This window comes from Cololabis saira, chromosome 12, assembly GCF_033807715.1.
Source record: "Cololabis saira isolate AMF1-May2022 chromosome 12, fColSai1.1, whole genome shotgun sequence".
NCBI classification, from domain to species: domain Eukaryota; kingdom Metazoa; phylum Chordata; class Actinopteri; order Beloniformes; family Belonidae; genus Cololabis; species Cololabis saira.
In genome coordinates, this window is record NC_084598.1 from 36,205,875 (window position 1) to 36,225,074 (window position 19,200).

Genomic DNA, 19,200 nt, shown 5'->3' on the forward strand with positions numbered 1-19,200 from the left:
ATGACCTCAGCCAGCATATGCGTCTGCAACTTGCAATATTTGCCAATCAGTGTTTTTAAATTGCTTTCATTGAAGCGTGGGTTAATGAAGGAATCCATTAACTAATTAAACAAACAGTAGAGGGATGTAGAAGTGGTGGAGTCTTTCTCTCTCTATGTTGAAAATGATCATGAATTCAATAGAGATTTGAAGTTGATGTTAAGATTCATGGGAGTAATACTGAAATGTAGATGTTGAAGTGCAATCTTAGAAAAGAAAATTGATTGTAGGATCCATATATTGCACACCTAACACACATATCAACAATTTTAAAGATTGTCTCTAGATGTCCTGGATCTTGTTGATAAACAGGATAAAATGTATTATTTACTAGGTGATTCTATTATTAATTTCTTACATGAGAACAAACATCACATAGATCACCTCATAGACATATTGTATTCAAATCATTGTATCCTTTCCTATGCAATGCCACAATAATAACTAGTTAATCTACATCAATAGTCAATATTTTGAATAATAAATTGACTGATGTCATAAGGTGTAGCTGATTATAGAGCATATAAGTGGTGGTTGACCAGTAGAGGGCGTTAGAATATTATAAACATCACGTTTCAAGGAAAAATGTGAAGAAGTGACATTTATTGTGTGTGTTTACAAATGATCAAGCCTTTATACATTCTTGTACCATGTCAAGAGTTTAATTGAGGTTGCATATGTATTTCTGATGAGTGACAATTTCTTCAGCTAATGCAGTGTTTCCTCTACATTCATTCAGCAGTGGCGGCCCGCCACTGCTAAATCATAGCCACCACGCCTGAAAATTTTTTTTATTGTAATTTTTTTTTGTCGCAAATGCACCATCGCCGCATCTCTCCACCTTCACAGCACAGCCTGTGTGATGATGAGCGCAACGGCGGGGGGAGGGAGGGAGTGGGGTGTTTGGGGCATCCTGTTGGGTCAGAGTCGTCGTAAGAAAAAAAAAAAGGAGAAGTCGCCGTAAGAAATAAGGCAGCGAATTACCGGAGGAAAAGGTAGACTTATTGGGGGGCGCTGTTGGCAGGGAAGCATGTGAGACGTGTGTTGCTACAGCTCCGCCGGAATGTGACTTAAAACTTATTATTTTTGCACTATTTTATATTCGGGAGTGATATTACGCTTTGATAGTACTTTTTCTCCCTTTGGGTGTACTTTTTGTCCGAAGAACGAACTGCAATGTCAACAACAAGACAACAACAACAAGACCGACGCCAGCGTGCGCCAGCCAAGACGTCAGATCCCGTTGTGGGAAGTGCAGAGGCCGAGCCGAGGCCCGATGCCAACGAGGCCTTGCTGCAGAGCATCAAAGTGATGATGGACGACCTACGTTCTGACATTCTCTCCAGATTTAATGCAATTGTGGCTGATACAGTTAAGAGGGAGATGACCGGGGCGCTGAAGCCGATGGAGATTAAAATGGAAGCTCAGGGCCGATCTATTGTGGAGCTGGAACGCTCGGCGAGTGACCAGGCTACCGAAGTTACTGAGCTACATGCTACGGTTAGCACGTTGTCCGGCCTGGTCAAATCCCTCTCAGACAAGTGTGAAGATTTGGGATCTCGCCAGAGGTTAAATAATATAAGACTGGTCGGCTTACCCGAGGGCGTGGAGGGTCCGCGACCCACTGAATCCGTGGCGAAGCTGCTGAAGGACCTGCTTTCCCTGGACGAACCGCCAGTCTTGGACCGGTGTCATCGTAGCCTGCGAGCCCGACCCAGGGAAGGGGAACCTCCGCGTCCTCTCATCATGCGAGTGAACCTGTTTCAGGTCCGTAACCTGATACTACGCCGAGCCGGGGAATGCTCCCCTCTCAACTACCAGGGTAAGAGGCTGTCTATCTTCGCTGACTTCACCCAGGCCGTGGCAAAGAGGAGGACCGCGTTTGCAGCCGTGAAGAGGGAGCTACACTCTTGCCCTGGCGTGAAATTCGGATTAATGTTCCCTGCGGTTTTGCGCATCACACCAGCAGACGGCCAAACACGTAGGTTTGAAGATCCGGTTCGGGCGATGGACTTTGTTGTGAAGAACCTTAAAAAAGTGGTTGTTCCGGATGAGGTAGCTTAGCTTCAGCTAAGCTAAGCTAAGCTAACTGGCTGGGCTGGCTGATGGCTGAGCCGTCTCGTTTGTTTTGGACTACAACTCCCGCGTGCCCCGGGTGCCGGGACCGCGCGGCTGGACTGCGTTTTCATTGGCGGTAAGAACTACATTTACCGAGTGCCTTGGCCACCGCGGCCGTAAGATCTATACTGACTACGTTTCCCATGCATATCGGGTGCTGCAGCCTGGACGGCTGAGCCTTGTTTATCACTGACTGTGAGTTATCTTTGATGCCAGGTTGCCAGGTTGTGTGGAGTTCCGCTTTAATGCTTTATTTGGTCCCTCTCCCTCATTCTCTGCAGTTTTTGCACACTTATTTTTCAGTGCAATGAGGTTTGTTGTTCTTTTCTTCTTTTAATATATATTCCACAGATTTTGTAGGGGGGGGGGGGGGGGGTTGATTTTGGGTTACAACTTGAAGGTTGGTTTAGATTTTTTTCTCAAGATAATCTTTGTTTTTGTTGTTGTTTTATATTTAGGCAATGATACTTGATAATGACTGAGAATACGTAATTTATTTAAATACTTTTTTTATGAGAGGATTATTATTTATTTTTACACATACATTTTATGGGGTATACAGTCATGCCGTTTACTTTAGCATATTTGCTCACATCTTGTTTCGTCATTTTTTACCTTTTTATTTTTATTTGTGAGGAGGATAACACATATTATTGACAGCAGCCTTGCACTGCTCATCTTAGGTTGTTTATATTTATATATGTGTATGTGTGTATATATGTGTATGTATATATATATATATGTGTATGTGTATATATACATATATATGTGTACCCGAAGTTTATTGAGGGATGCACCTAACATTTTTGTTTCCTTTTTTGTTTTTTTTTCCCCTCTTTTTTTTCCCTCACATCTGATAAGGTTTCTCCTTTTATTGTATGCAGTAGGTTGATGGTGCAGTTTTTCTATATTTGTTTTTCACCCTATTTTATACCCATGGGTACTCCTTTTTCCCCATTGGCCTTTAGTAGTTTGTTTTTCTACCTGGATTTTTGCTTGTTTCTAACAGCCGGGTAATTGTACTAATGTGCATTTTTGGGATCCTTTTTAATTTTTAATTTGTGGTCACATTCACCTGGGAGGTTTTTTTTTGCCCTAGTAGCTTTGTAGGTGTGCTACTATGTGGCGTGATAGGGGTTTTGTATTACTAGGGGTGGGTTGCGCGCATCTCCTGCGGGGGGTTGCTTCTGCTTGTGTGTTGGTGGGATGGGGTGAGGTTTGTGTATTTCGTTTTTTGTTTTTTGCCTGTTGTTTTTTTTGTTTTCATCAGTCTAATACTGGTCTTGTGATCTGCTGTGGGACGGCGCCCGCCTTGGTGCATATAATGGTATCTGAATATATTTATGGCCCAAGCTAATTTGACGAATAGGTTGGGTGGGGGTGAAATTCAGTTCACTAGTTTCAATTGTAAAGGACTTAACAACCCTATAAAACGCAGTAAAGTGTTGCATCATGTTCAACAGCTGGGAGCACATATCATTTTTTTACAAGAAACCCACCTAAAAGCCTCTGATCATTTGAAACTTAAAAAGAGTTGGGTGGGGCAGATCTATCACTCTTCTTTTGCGGGGAAATCAAGGGGTACAGCTATTCTGATTCATAAGTCAGTCCCTTTTTTAGCTCTCGAACGTTACCTCTGACCCTAATGGTAGATTTATTATCATCACCGGACAGATTCATGGTACTCGTGTTGCCCTGGCAAATGTGTATGCTCCGAACTGGGATGACGATGCCTTCTTTAGACGCCTTTTTAGCACACTCCCAGATATATCCTCACACCATCTGATACTGGGAGGAGACTTTAACTGCTGGCTTTGTCCTCATCTAGACCGCTCATCTACTAAGGTCTGTGCCCCCTCGAAATCCTCTAAGGTAATACAATCCTTTATGTCTGAGTTTGCTGTAACTGACGCCTGGCGTTTTTTTAACCCGTCTAAAAGAGAGTACTCATTTTTCTCTCCGGTCCATCATACCTTTACCCGTATTGATCTCTTCTTGGTAGATAGTAAGCTACTCTCTAGTGTGTCTGCTTGTAGATATGATACCATTGTCATATCGGATCATGCTCCCATATCAATGAAGGTTTCCTTTAGGAACTTTACAATTATGAGAGCACCATGGCGTCTTAATACTTGTCTGCTTACTAACGAGGGCTTTGTTGATTTTGTCTCTAAACAAATAGATTATTTTTTAAGTTTCAACAAGACCCCAGATGTGTCGGCCGCATTGCTGTGGGAGAGCCTTAAGGCATACATTAGAGGGGAGATAATTTCTTATTCACGATTTGAGGATAAGTGTAGGAAAAATAAACTGGCTAACTTATCTCAACGTATTGCCCAAATTGATGCCACATACGCTGACTCCCCGTCTTCAGAACTTTATAAAGAGCGTCTTACTCTTCAATCAGAATATAACGTTCTCACAACGAATCATGCCACAGAACTGTTACTTCAGACAAGATCCAACTTTTTTGAACAAGGCGATAAGGCAGGTAAATTATTGGCACATCAACTACGGCAAAGGTCTACTTCCAACCTCATTCCACAGATTCGGTCGGACTCCGGTATTACAACTATTCCCTGTGAGATTAATAATACCTTCAAACAGTTCTATTCCAAACTGTACTCCTCAGACCAGGTCTCTGACTCGGCCTTCGACACTTTCTTCGATGATCTAGACATTCCCTCCATTGAGCAACCTGTAATTGAGGAGTTGGAGAAACCAATCACCTTGGAAGAACTTAGGGCGGCTGCTTCAAACTTGCAAAGCGGGAAATGTCCGGGACCAGATGGTTTTCCATCCGACTTTTATAAGAAGTTTTTTCATAAACTAGGTCCAATACTCCTGGACATGTTCAATGAAGCATTCGGATCGGGGTGTCTCCCGCAGACTCTTACTCAGGCCTCCATTTCCCTTCTTCTTAAGAAAGGGAAGGATCCCCTTGACTGTACATCCTATCGCCCAATTAGCTTATTAAATGTGGACTTTAAGTTATTGTCAAAGTTGCTGGCTTCACGCCTGGAGTCTCGCTTGCCGTCTATTATTTCTCCAGAACAAACAGGGTTCATTTGTGGGAGGCAATCATTCTCCAATCTTAGACAGTTGTTCGGTGCCATCTATAACCCCTCCCCCTTCCCTTCCACCCATGAGGCCTTAATATCATTGGATGCTGAGAAGGCCTTTGATAGGGTGGAGTGGAACTATTTGTTCTACACCCTGGGGCGGTTTGGTTTTGGAGAAAATTTTATCTCATGGATTAAGCTGCTCTATTCATCCCCGCTGGCCTCCGTTAGGACCAATAATGATCAATCAGACTATTTTCGTCTATACCGCTCTACCAGACAGGGCTGTCCTTTGAGTCCACTGTTGTTCGCATTAGCCATAGAGCCACTGTCTGTGGCACTCAGAACAAATCCACGTATTACTGGCATTTCTAGGCATGGGGTCGAGTTGAAAGTCTCTCTCTATGCAGATGATCTGCTCTTGTACGTTTCCAATTTACCTGTCTCAGTTCTGGCCGCTCTGGATACCCTTGACTCGTTTGGTCGGATATCTGGTTACAAACTTAACTTAAGCAAAAGCGAAATTTTTCCTGTTAATGAAGCAGCTAGGAAGTATCCCCTGCGTAATCTACCCTTTAAGGTTGCTATGGAGGGTTTTACATACCTTGGAGTTTATGTTGCACGTAAATATGAGGATTTAAACAAAACTAACTTTGCCCCCTTAATGAAAAAACTTAAAGAGGACTTTGAACGTTGGTCTATACTCAATCTTTCTCTAGCTGCTCGCATCAATACTGTTAAGATGAATATTCTTCCTCGGTTTACATATTTATTTCAATGTATCCCCCTCTTTCTTCCTCAGACTTTCTTTAGGAAACTAGACAGCATGATCACCGACTTTATATGGAATAAAAAAGTACCTAGGATACGCAAGCAATGCTTACAGAGACCCAAGTCTCTTGGAGGGATGGCAATGCCTAACTTTAGGTTTTACTACTGGTCTGCCAATATCAGGATTCTGAAATACTGGCTGCTATATGAAACTTTTGACCCTCCACCAACGTGGTTGGCTATGGAGGCGAGTTCCACACGGCCGGTGACGTTGGCTGCTTTAGCACACTCCCCCATTAAGTCATCTACCGCCCCATACACTAAAAACATTACGGTCAAGACCTCCCTTAGAATTTGGATCCAATTTAGACGCCATTTTGGTTTACAATGTTTTTCTATTCATGCGCCATTGGCATCGAACCACGTTTTTCATCCCTCTCTAATAGATAGTGCCTTCTCAACTTGGTCAAAACATGGTATTCATTCCTTCAATGATCTATATGTCGATAATGTTTGTGCTTCATTTCAACTGCTTTCAGATAAATACACAATTCCCAAACAACATTTTTTTAGATATCTACAGGTGCGTAGTTTTTTACAGAAAACTTTTCCCACTTTCCCTAATTCCCCAAATGAGTCTGCTATAGATACCTTTCTACGTCCATTGCCTACCTTTAAGGGGGCAATTTCGGTTATATATAATCAGATCTGTGGTCTACGTCCTGAATCGCTTCAAGCTATGAAAACCCGTTGGGAGGGGGATATAGGTGAAGAATTGGCTGGAGAGGTTTGGAACGAGATTCTGCGTCGGGTACACAAATCCTCTATATGTGCGAGACATGCTCTCATCCAATGCAAACTTTTACATCGCATCTATTACACCAAAGAAAGGTTGTCTAAAATATACGATACTGTATCGCCTGACTGTTATAGATGCCGACAAACTCCAGCAGACCTCATGCATACCTTTTGGCTTTGCCCCTCATTAAACAACTTTTGGACAGAGATTTTCCGCTCTCTATCAAAGATAGTGGGGCAGAGAGTGGAACCTACTCCTCTAGGAGCCTTGTTTGGGGTTTTCCCCTCATTGCCCTCTCTTTCCAAATCGGAGAGGGATGTTTTGGCTTTTGTTACGTTATTGGCTAGGAGGTTGATAGTGATAAATTGGAAGAGTCGCTCCCCCCCTCCTACACCCACTGGATAAGGGATATTTTGTATAATCTTAAACTGGAGAAGATCAGATTCTCCCTTAATGGCTCTGTGGACAAATTTCGGAGGGCCTGGGGTCCATTCTTCACCTTTGTACGAAGTCTGGATCCTACTCTAGTGGCGGACAGGTGAGGTCCGGTGGAATAGTGGCTTTATAAACTTGTACTAGGGGTGGGGCGCTGCGGCGCGGGTCACGGTAAATCTTATATGTAATACTTCTGGACTGATGTTTTATGTTTGTTTGATGTTTGCTTTTTTATTTGTTATTACTATTATTTTTTTAATTTGGCTTGCAGTATGTCCTATATGTTATGTTTTTGTTTTGGTCTCTGATGATGTTTTTTTTTTTTGTATTGTTTTTTTTTTATTTTTGGGGTGAAAAAGAAAAACACAGTCTTTTCTTTTATAAAGTTTCTATTTACTGGGTTGTACTGGAAGTTTGCATGTAACTACAAAACTACCTCTGCTTTGTATACTTCTGTGAAAATCCAATAAACAAATGTTTAAAAAAAAAAAAAAAAGAAAAGGTAGACTTATTAGCCAACTCAGTGACGCTAATGTGGGTAAACGAATTGATAACATTAAAGCCGGGCATATACTGTGCTATTATCGGCTCGTTTTGAGCCGATTTTCCAGTCGTGTGACTTTTTTTTGATCGGGCCCAATTTTGACCCAATCGTTGCTCGTGCCTCGTGCAGTGTACGTGGGGTAACGACGAGAGCTGTTACGTGGGGTAACAGCTCACGACAAGCTCCCGATCACAAATCGTGAGGTCGAAAGAAAATCAAGCGTGTTTGAAATCCTGGTCTCTCCTCGTGAAGGAATCGCACAGTTGAAGCAGCTACGACCCGATTTGCCTCATCCTTTCGCAGAGAGCATGCGCAATCTCTGATGTCACGTCAAAAAACTATTATTTGTAGTTTAAGTGTTGCAAATTCACATTACAAATCATGTTTTAATAGCAAAAAAAAAGACCGCATTTCCACGTACGGTGCGGGTCGCCGCGTACCCTGCGCCATAGGCTCTGCGTTGTTGTAACGCGGAACCATAAATCAGCCTTACGGCATACCCTACGCCGTAGGCTCTGCGTTGGTGTAACGCGGAACCATAAATCAGCCTTATGGCGTACCCTACGCCGTAGGCTCTGCGTTGGTGTAACGCGGAACCATAAATCAGCCTTACGGCGTACCCTACGCCGTAGGCTCTGCGTTGGTGTAACGCGGAACCATAAATCAGCCTTTAGTGTGTGCGCTGTCTGCTGTTCGGAACACTTCTCTTTTTTCTCTTCTCATTTTGCTGGGACGCCGGGTCCCTCCGCCGAGACACAACTTTTGCTGTATGCGTTCTTTGTTGTGTCTAAAAATGATGCGCAGTGCCCACCCAATCAGAAACGGTACATATATATTGGGATTTTTAAAAAAAAAATTGTATTTTAATTTAATTTAATTTAATATGATTAGGGTGTAGGAAATTGAGAGAAACAATCTCATTATTGTTTCTATTTGTAGGTGAAGACTGACTTGAGAAACAGGCTGCAGGGGGATCATCTTGCAGCATGTATGCTGCTAAGCATCAATGGGCCACCTCTGGGAGAATTTCCCTACAACAGAGCCTTAGAGCTCTTCTTTAAAAAGCCAAGGAAAATTAAGTGCTCTGAGCCTGGGTGCAAACTTTGTCATTGAGTCTACACAGCCTCATCTAGCTGATGTTTACATGTTATTTATTTAATGTTATTGTTTTTATTTATTTTTTACATTTTCAACTGGTTAGAGTTGAAGTTGAAGTAACATTTATTTATTGTTCAGGGATAAAAGCCAATAAATAGGTTTTGAAAGTTACATTTGCTGTCACGTGGTCATTTGTGTACGCCGTACATTTACGCCGCCGCCGCCACCCCCCTGGGAAGCATGCCCCTACTGCTGAAAAAATTCCTAGAGGAAACACTGGACTTGATGTGTTTAATCATTTTTCCAATGGAAAACAGATTTAAGAGTGTTTTCATTATGGCTTTTGGTAAGGTGCGATTCTCTAACTTCACCACAAGAGGGAGATTCCTATAAATGAGCACTAGGATGTGCCAGGCTTCTGTTAGTCAGGGAACAGCCTGCTTGGACGAACACAACTAACGAATCACTTTTTCCCTGTATAAAACAGGACATCTTCTTCAAAGAGGTAACTCATGCTGAGGCCTGTAACAACAGGTTGGCCAATGAACATGACTAAATAGACAAGCTTATTGCTTCTGAGAACTCGGTGCAGGTCAATAAACGTGAGGTCGAGTAAAACATCTTATACAAATAGATGTCATGATATTTTCTGCTCCTTTTACCACAGTCACAGTACAGTCATGTTGTTTACAGCACATTTGACTTACCTGGGTAGGGCTATCAAGCCTAAATGCCCTTCTACGAAGGCTGCCATCTGCATAGCGAAACTGGAATAGTGTACCGTCAGTGGATGGGGTCGCCATTTCTGCCTCAGCTATTCTCTGCCCCACAATCTATAAAGTTTGGGACATATTTGAATTTCTATCAATACAGAAGCTGACAAAGACATTTAAGAATGTTGGGGATTTATACTCATATCCAAAATGGATATCCCGTGATGAAATTAGTACATTAATGGTGGGTTAATATATAATTATGATGTTACAAAACATCTTCATGGCTCTTAAATTATCGGAGTGCTTTAGACATTACACTTACATCCAGACGCCTTCTCTCTATCTCCTCTGCAATTCTGGCATTTCGGAGAGCCTCTTCCTGAAGACGAGTCTACAGGCACAGCAAATAAGTTAATTAACATATTTCATATATGTACACACACACACACTCTTAAAATTTGAGTTCCAATACCCTTTCTCTGTCAACCGCCAAGCTTCTGTGGTATTCTGCGTCTTGTTCTGCAATGACGTTTCGGCGCTCTTCTAGACTTTCCTGAAATCAGAGAATCAATAAGACACCGTAAGTTAAGTTATATGACATGATTAAATATGCTTTCATACAATCATAGCATTTATCCAAACAGTGCCACCATGTGTTGAAATTATTAAATAACCATCCAGATGAATGTAGTTACAAAAAGGTTCAGTTACCAAAAAGAAGTTACAATAATAAAAAGGTGAGCGGAAGAGATAACTTTTGTGACATAATCCCATAAAATGCATGAAATAGTCACCGTTTGGCCTCCAGTATGGCGTCTGTCATTATCTCTATCAGTCTGTCTCTCTCTCAGTGATGTCCTACAAAAACATACAGATTCAGTATTAGAATAAAATAGCAGGAAATTCAGAAAAATGTGTTATAATACGGTAAGACTGACATGCAAATGTAATGATAGTCATGTCTGTCTACTGTTATGTCCAGTAACACAATGTTGGTATTCAGTGAAACACTTGTAGATTATGTCCATTGCCTAACTGTATAGACTCAACTCTTACCAAGAGGTCAGGAGCAGGCAAACTATCCATGTCAACATCGTGATCATTGTCATCTGACTCCTACAAATTCCACACACACAGATTGTGTCAAACTCAATAGAATAGCAAGACAGTCAAGGCAATGATTTAATATGCAGCATCAATGACATGCAGATGTAATGATCTGGAGAACTTGAGGTGTAGTTGTACCTAATATGAGTCATCTGTGAAACACAGAAGCTGCAGTTGTTTTGGAGATCTTACCAAATCAGAGTGTACTGAGATTGCCCCACTTTCGTCTTCATATTCCAACCCCTCATCATATGAATTGGTTTGGACACTTAAAACTTAACTTGTCTTTGTGTCCTCAGATTCCTGCAACTCATCTGGGTTACTTATTTTTTCCTGTGGAACACAAGGACAAACCTCAACTTTATCTTGTCATTCAAGTGAAATTATTGAGGCAACTGTAGCCTGTAATCGACAATCGTATTGCTTGAATCTAACATACTGCACCTTGGGTTGAATATACACAGCTGACCGTTTGTCAATCATCCACAGGGTTTGTGATGTCCACGGTTTCTGATGGATGAGATGTATATTCTTGTGTCCATCAACAGTGCACAGGTTAAATGGCTTGTCTTGGATGATGGGAAAAGCTCTTCTTAGCTCTGAGATGAGTGCAGTCTCATCTCGATTGAGCTTCACCATTATTTTCTGGACTCTCAAGGCTGAAAGTTGTTTCGAAACAACAATAATCACAATGTATATCAATTCCATGTCAAATCATAGATCTGTCTATTTTTTAGTGTAAAGTGAATTTATTTGAGGTATTGGGGTTTAAAGAGATTAAAATACCATGCCGATGTGAGTACGTCTTTAGCCCTGGGTCCAAGATAAGTCCCACTCGAAGTGTGACTTTGTTGCTGTTAAAACATAATGGTTATTGTGATAAATAAACAACCATATGCCATAGAACCACTTACTTTCTTGCACTAACTACACTAACACTAATTGCAGAAAAATTACCACAATGAAGAACAAAGCTGAGATTCAAGAAATGATAGTTCTAAATGTTGGACAGACTTTTCAATTTACTCCAAGTTAATTGGATAGTTCAAAAACACCACATTTTTTGTCTGCCAGAGAAAAAAATCACTTGCACCATCAACTACTTCGGTTCAGTTATCCAACCTCATCACCATTTGACTTGGGTAACAACAACATTCAAGGCAAAAAGTTAACATCAATTTAGTAATTGTTAGTCTAAAAACAACAGTGAAGTTGAAAGACATACTTGTCCATTTTATCAGGATGGCCACTGGTCATCCTTCACAAGTGCATCTAAAGCAGTGTTTCTCAACTCTGGTCCTCAGGGATCCCCTACCCTGCATTTTGTAGATGTTTCCTTCTTCCAACACACCTGTTTCAAATTAGGGTCGTTATCAGGGTTCTGCAGAGCTCGATGACGAGCTGATCATTTGAATCAGGTGTGTTGGAGGAAGGAAACATCTAAAACATGCAAGACCGGGGGTTCACTGAGGACCATGGTTGGGGTCCACTGGTCTAGAGACTGAAGACTTGATTCAAGCTAGGATGCAACCACATACTGCATTAAGTCTATACTTACAGAGATAGGCCAGCAGAGGATGTCTCTTGAACCTCCTCACAATCAGCTGTGCGTGCAAGTGAGCTGTACACACAAAAGAAAGATTATCCACTTTTACAGACATTCAACTGATGGCACAAATTAATGCACATTACATAAATAACTGTTTACAAGTACCTATGTTGACATGACAGCAAGTGGACGTCCAAATATTGCAAGGGTACATGATGCTGGCAGTACAGGCACAGCTCCTTGACAACCTGGGACAGACATTGGGACAGAGGGATAAATAGGGTATATGCCAGACTCATGATGACGTATTTCCGCTAGATTCTCAAACAGCGCAGCAACATCCGGTTACTACTTCCGGTAACAACGCGCAGAATATTTTACAGTGAGTTAAAGAACGAATCTTGCAAATGGCTCAGCCGGAAAAATTCAAACTGCAGCGAGTGGTTAGTAGTACTACAGCGGATCATTGCTGTGTTCCGCTGTGTCAGGCGTCGAGCAGATACAACTCTGTGATTAGTTTTCACTCTGTGGCTGATGATCCTGAAACTACGAGAAAATGGAAAGTGGCTATTCGCCGGGACTGCTTCACCATGACCAACCGCACTCGGGTTTGCAGTCGGCATTTTACCGCTGAAGATTTTCGTGAAACAGCAGGACGGCGGCTACTGAAGAAGGGAGTCGTGCCCTCACTATTTGAATGGAACTAATTTTCCCTTCCACCACAAAGACCGGGGGTTTGGCAAAGGAGAGAGCGACCAGCGGTAGCGGCGGACTTGCAGCCGGAGGATCCACAGGAGGCGGCTGCTGTTAGCGTAAACCCTGCCAGTGATCATGACTATGCCTCCCTCCCTGCAGTTGTTGACCGTGCTCTTGAGGAAAACCAATCACTCAGAGAGGAGGTCAAGCACTTAAGGGAAGAGATGGAGAGGATGTCATTGAGGCAGCGGTTTGGCATCCACCGTTTTGCCCACTCAGACCGAGACATTCGGTTTTTCACCAGGTAAATAATCTATCTTCAAGCTAGACTCATTTAAAACATGTTAAGCCTGCTGCAGCTACAGCATTAAAGTAGTGATGATCCTTGCAACGTTACTTTCATTGTCATTATTATTTATATTATAAATATATTATAAATATGTAACCGTGATTGTTGATTGACGTCAGTAGTAGTAGCTGAGCGGGTGTGTGTGTGATTAACATACCTCTAAGTGTATAATCAACATCAATATAAGTTTAAATGCTAATGTTATGAAATGTTTACTTTTAAGGTTTGCATCTTACTCCTGCCTCGTGCGCTTCTGGGCCTTGATAGAGCCTGCGTTGCCATCCATGGTCCATGTGAGACATGCACACCAAGGAACCTTCCCAGAGCCCAGCTCCACAGCAGTAAGCACAATTTACAAAAAATGACAATTTCCATGATGATTTATATAACACAAATTATGAAGATCAGGATGAATGGAATTAAGAAATAGATTAAAATGTCATTATATTTGTTTACTTCTTGCACACTTGTATAAAGATAAAGAAATGCATCCACCAGGCTGTGGCAATACTACAGAGAAGGACAAACATCTTCAGTAAAGTCTAGGGTCAATATAAAAAGTATCACTACAGCTACATATAAGAATATAACAGCAAATAGCAGCCTGAGCACATGAGTGATCAGGAATCCAACTGTGTTACTACATTTTCCTAGCAGATGTGTGTTATGGTGATAGATGAATTGCAGTTAGCTCTCGGTTAAGACTTAGATTTTCATCTCCATAATCACTTTCTTTTTTGGGAGAAACTTCATGTAACTTTGAATTTCTTTTGAACAGGCACGATCCCTGCAACCCATAAATGAGCTGTTTCTCTTCCTCAACTTCCTGGCCCTGGGTTGCAAACAACGTGACCTAGCCGATCGTTATGGAGTTCACCAGTCCACGGTCAGCCGAATCATCACAACCTGGAGCAACTTCCTCTACACTGTCCTTGGCGCAATCAGGATATGGATCCCTGCAGAGAAAATACAGGAGCACATGCCAGCAGAGTTTAAGAAAGACTATGCAGACACTACTGTCATCCTGGACTGCACTGAGTTGAGGTGCCAGTGCCCAACATCTCCTCTCCTCCAGAGTGAAGTGTTCTCTGCATACAAGTCGCACTGCACTCTCAAAGGGCTGATAGGTATCGCTCCACATGGGCCGACCACATTCATCTCTCCACTGTATGCAGGATCAATCAGTGACAAGCAGATCATGCGAGAGTCTGGAATCATCTACTGTTGAGACCCGGAATGGCCATCATGGTTGACCGAGGTTTTCTTGTTGATGAGTTTGTGCCGTGTAAGATCTACAGGCCACCCTTTCTTTTTGGCAGATCCCAGATGTCTGCTCCTGAGGTCAGGGAAACACAGGAAATCGCACACCTTAGGGTGCATGTGGAGCGCTTCATACGCAGAGTGAAGGAACACAAGCTCTTCGACACAGAGATTCCTCTTCGGCTATTTGGCAACATCAATCAGCTGTATACTGTAGCTTGTCTCCTTACCAACTATGAAAATGGGCCTCTTGTAAAGGCTTCGGCAAAGAAGCCATAGACACAGTTACAGTAGCAGTGTAGTTACTACCCAGCTCTGATGTTAGGTGGCTGGAAAGCACTAAGATGTTAATGTATTTTAAGTTTTGTTTTTTGAATCACATTGTCTATTTATTCCAGTAATTGCTGAATGAATTAATGAATAACTGACAGTACGTTTGCTGGCTGTAAATGACCAATGAGATAACTTCTGTATTACTCATGATTGTAACTCATTATTATACCTGTTTCGTTTCAAATGAAAATGATCTTATTTTGTACATAGTTTGTACATAGTTAATTTTGTGTCTTGCAAACATGAATCTTGTAAATTACAATGATCTGCACCCTCAAAATTCCAACTTATTGAATATTGCTTTATTGAAATACATTTCCTCTGATCAACCTGACTTGCACTATGTTTTTTGTCCCCCTCACCTATCTGTAACACTTATCTGAGTTAACAAAGCAGTGACACTCATATGCTAATTATTCATCTGTATTATTTTGACGTTTAACTGAGGTAAGATTTTTGAAAAGATTTTTACAGCCTGTGTCACTTATTAGGCCTATACCCACACATACACCTTATATTCAATTCAGGAGCAATGATCATCTGTTACTTCAAAATGAATTGATAGTGCTTTGTTTTATTTCATGTAACATCAAAATAGATTTGGAGATTCAAGCCACTCTTAAACATGCAAACTGAGCTTAACATTGTACTAAAACTTATATACAACACTTATAAGGGAAAACAGCATCAGCTCATTAGATACAGGTGAAACTCGTAAAATTAGAATATCATGCAAAAGTTCATTGGTTTTAGTAATTCAACTTAAAGGTGAAGCGAATACATTATATCTCATAACATGCCAATTAAGATATTTCAAGCCTTATTTGTTATAATTTTGGTGGTTATGGCTTAAAGCTTATGAAAACCCCAATTAAAAATCTCAGAATATTAGACTATTACATGAAATCAAAAAATCATCGAAATTATAACAAATAAAGGCTTGAAATATCTTGCATTCCATGTACCGGTAAATGAGTCTATATAATATATTAGTTACACTTTTTAAGTTGAATTACTGAAATAAATGAATTTTTTCACGATTTTCTGAGTTTCACCTGTATGTACAAATAGATTACGATAGGCCAAGGCTATTCAATTACAAAATTAATTTGGGCCACATTTCAAAACTAAGAACATAGGCAGGACCAGAAATGTTCAGCAGCCGGTAAGTATAATGGAAGGACAATTCTTTTGAAATATAAAACATTTAATCCAATCTGAAAGTGCATCAAAACAAAAAAGTGCACAGTGCAATAAAATTGTAACATTTCACAGGCACAGAATTTGTGAAATAAAACAGCTACAATATAATTTAACAGAACCTGATGAAGTCGTAATTAATTAATAATAAAATAATTTTTTTCACTTTTGAAATATTACTGATAGAGGCGTAAATGTATTGGAAACAATGAAAGTGCTATATGGTTGTAACCATGGGATCACTCTGGAAGGTTTGGCAGGAGAGTTGGGTGTTTTTGTTTGCAGAGGAACTCTAGCCCTGTCTTTCTAGGAAAGCAGGGAGGTAAAAGTTGAAAAAGAAATGGTCAACTTTTTCTTTAATTTTTTCTGTGACCTGCTTATCTCTGGGAATCCTCTGAACGAACAGGTCCTCCAGCACATAGACCACAAAGTCACACCAGTCAAGTCCAGAAATCAACATCTGGCCCTGGATCTGCCAATAGTATGGGTGAGATTTTCTTAGAGTTTCTGTGCCTTCACTGATCTTAATGTATGGGCAATCTACATAGCTCATTACATTTGGGCATTTAACCTCAACAAGACCAAACACTGGCTGCCCCCGTGGATCATACACAATGCCATCAGGTGAAGAGCCCATCCATGGTGCATCGGGATGGATAAGGAAACCACATGGATAGTGGTTAACCTCCATTAGTCTGCAGTACTCCTCCACTGCAACTGGTTCCTTGTCCAGCCCCCGCTTCATGTCTTCAGTCTGATGAGAAGGTCCTAGAAGCCTTTTGGCTAAATTTTTGGCAGATGTCTCTCCCCTGTAATGACAGACCTCTCTAAATTTGGTGGAAGTGACACGGGGCCGCCTCAGTTCGTGCCACTCATGGCAGGAACTCTGCTGTTTTGTTGAATTCTCTATGGTGTGTGCTTGTTTGCAAGGTGCTCATGTGCAATTTCTGATGCTCTGTGAAGACAAAAGAGGCCTCTACCTGAGAGGGTGCCAGTCTATAACTAGCAAGAGGCAGCTGTGGAGGAGAAGGGGCATTTGTGTGTGGACAAGTTTTTGGCACTTTCTTTGCTGGCATGTGATAGGACAGTACACTTCCTTCTTGCACTTTCCCGAACAGAGAGTCAACCAGAGGTACATCATTAGATATTGGCATAGTTGTTATCAACGGCGCTATATCACTGGGCAGATCGTGGTAGACCTCATCTACTCGGAGTGTGGAAAGCTCAGGTAGAGGTGAGCTGACTCCCCTGTACAAGTTGCTCCTATGAAAAAGAAAAGTTAGAATGAACCACAGATTTAAAAAAAGAAAAAAAAAGAATTCGGAATAGTACACAGCAGTAGTAGTAGAAAGGCCTTATTCTGTGGAAAAAATAAAGTGACAGATGGAATTAATACAATATTAGATGAAAAACATAGTGTGCAGTCTGGTTAAGTTACCATGGTTCTTGGTTTGTGCCATTTCTGTTCAGTTTCTGTGCAGCTGTGAGTTGGAGGAACAGCAGTGATATTCTGTTGACAATAGTGTGCAGTCTGGTACAGAAGGGCTGCCACATGGTTGCACATGGCATCACTTGACATAGCGTCACCTGCTGTGCAGGAACACTTGTACCATGGTAGCTGCACAGGACAGCAATCCCTCAGCACATGCTGAAAATAGACACATATGTTACAATATATACATTTTAACAATTTTAAGACAAGTTTTAAAACTCCCTGAATCCCACTTCAAAAACCACTGTTTTAAAACGTCAAACTAATTTACTTTTTTACATGAGTGCAGTACATGACCAGCCTGCATGGAACTTGCAGGATACAGTTTACTTACAAAACTTGATTTCCCAGACAAGAACTGTCTCATGCATGAACAACAAGCCTGCCTGGAACTTGCAGGATAACCTTTCCTTACACTCAAAGTGTGGGGCTTCTGGCTTTTCCTCATTGATCTGTAGCATGCAGCCCTAACAGTTATCTCTCCTGTATCAGGATCTTTGTTTGACACTGACAATGGAAATAATGTTTGAATAACAATGACAGGCACATCATGTTAAAAATGCATCTGATGTTCATAAGCTATAAACAGCAATGACAGGCACATCATGTTAAAAATGCATCCAATGTCCATAAGCTATAAAAACTTGAATTTCAACTCAAACGTGATATCTCCGACGTATGCTAACGTATGCTAATGCTAATAACACAATCTCGGATCTTACCTTCGTAGTTGTGAATGTAGCTGGTAACGTAGAGTTGGAATCCCTTGCTTTTTTTACTTGAGGACGCTTTAGTCGATGCTTGAATGAAACGATTTACGTCGTTAATTGTCAATTTGGGGAGATCCTGGAGCGAGCGAGTGAAGAACGCCATGGCTGCTGTGCTGCTGACTACTAGGCAAACGAGTGACCGGATGTTGCTACGCTGTTTGAGAATCTAGCGGAAGTACGTCATCATGAGTCATCATCAGTCGTATGTTTTCTAAAATTTAGTTCTCCCCTTAGATTATAGCCCCTTTCTCTCTCTGTGAACATTCCTCTGATATTTTTTGGTAGTAGATTATTCCTTGCTTTGAACATTGTTTACGCTGTTTTGTTTTTAACCAGATCCATATATTTCAGTGTGTGTGATTTTATAAACAGTGGGTTTGTGTGTTCTCTGTATACACTATATATACTTGTGTACTGAAAACCTATTATAAACAAATATATTCCAATATGATCAGATAAATAAAACAATATTTTCTTATGGGTCTGTCAGTAATCTTTAGTTTTCAATCGGCACAAAAGACAAATTTCCTTTATATTAAAATCCCCATAACATGAACATAAATGAAAGAAGCCGGTATTATTCAAGGCACCATCAGTAGCCTATATTTTCTCTTTTAGCAAAAGTAGGCAAAATTGACTTTTTACAATTTTCTATCATTCACTCAACCAAAATATTTTTAAAACATATTTGGATTGAAATACAATAAAATAAGGTGCAAAAATCTATTAACCAAAAACACATTCTTCAAGGAGAAGTAACGTGCACTGAAAACGAATATTCAACTTTTAAACTTGAACTGAGTAAAAACTCTAAATATGTGATTGCACAGTGATGTTCACTTGTTTGAGGCGGATACTTGGT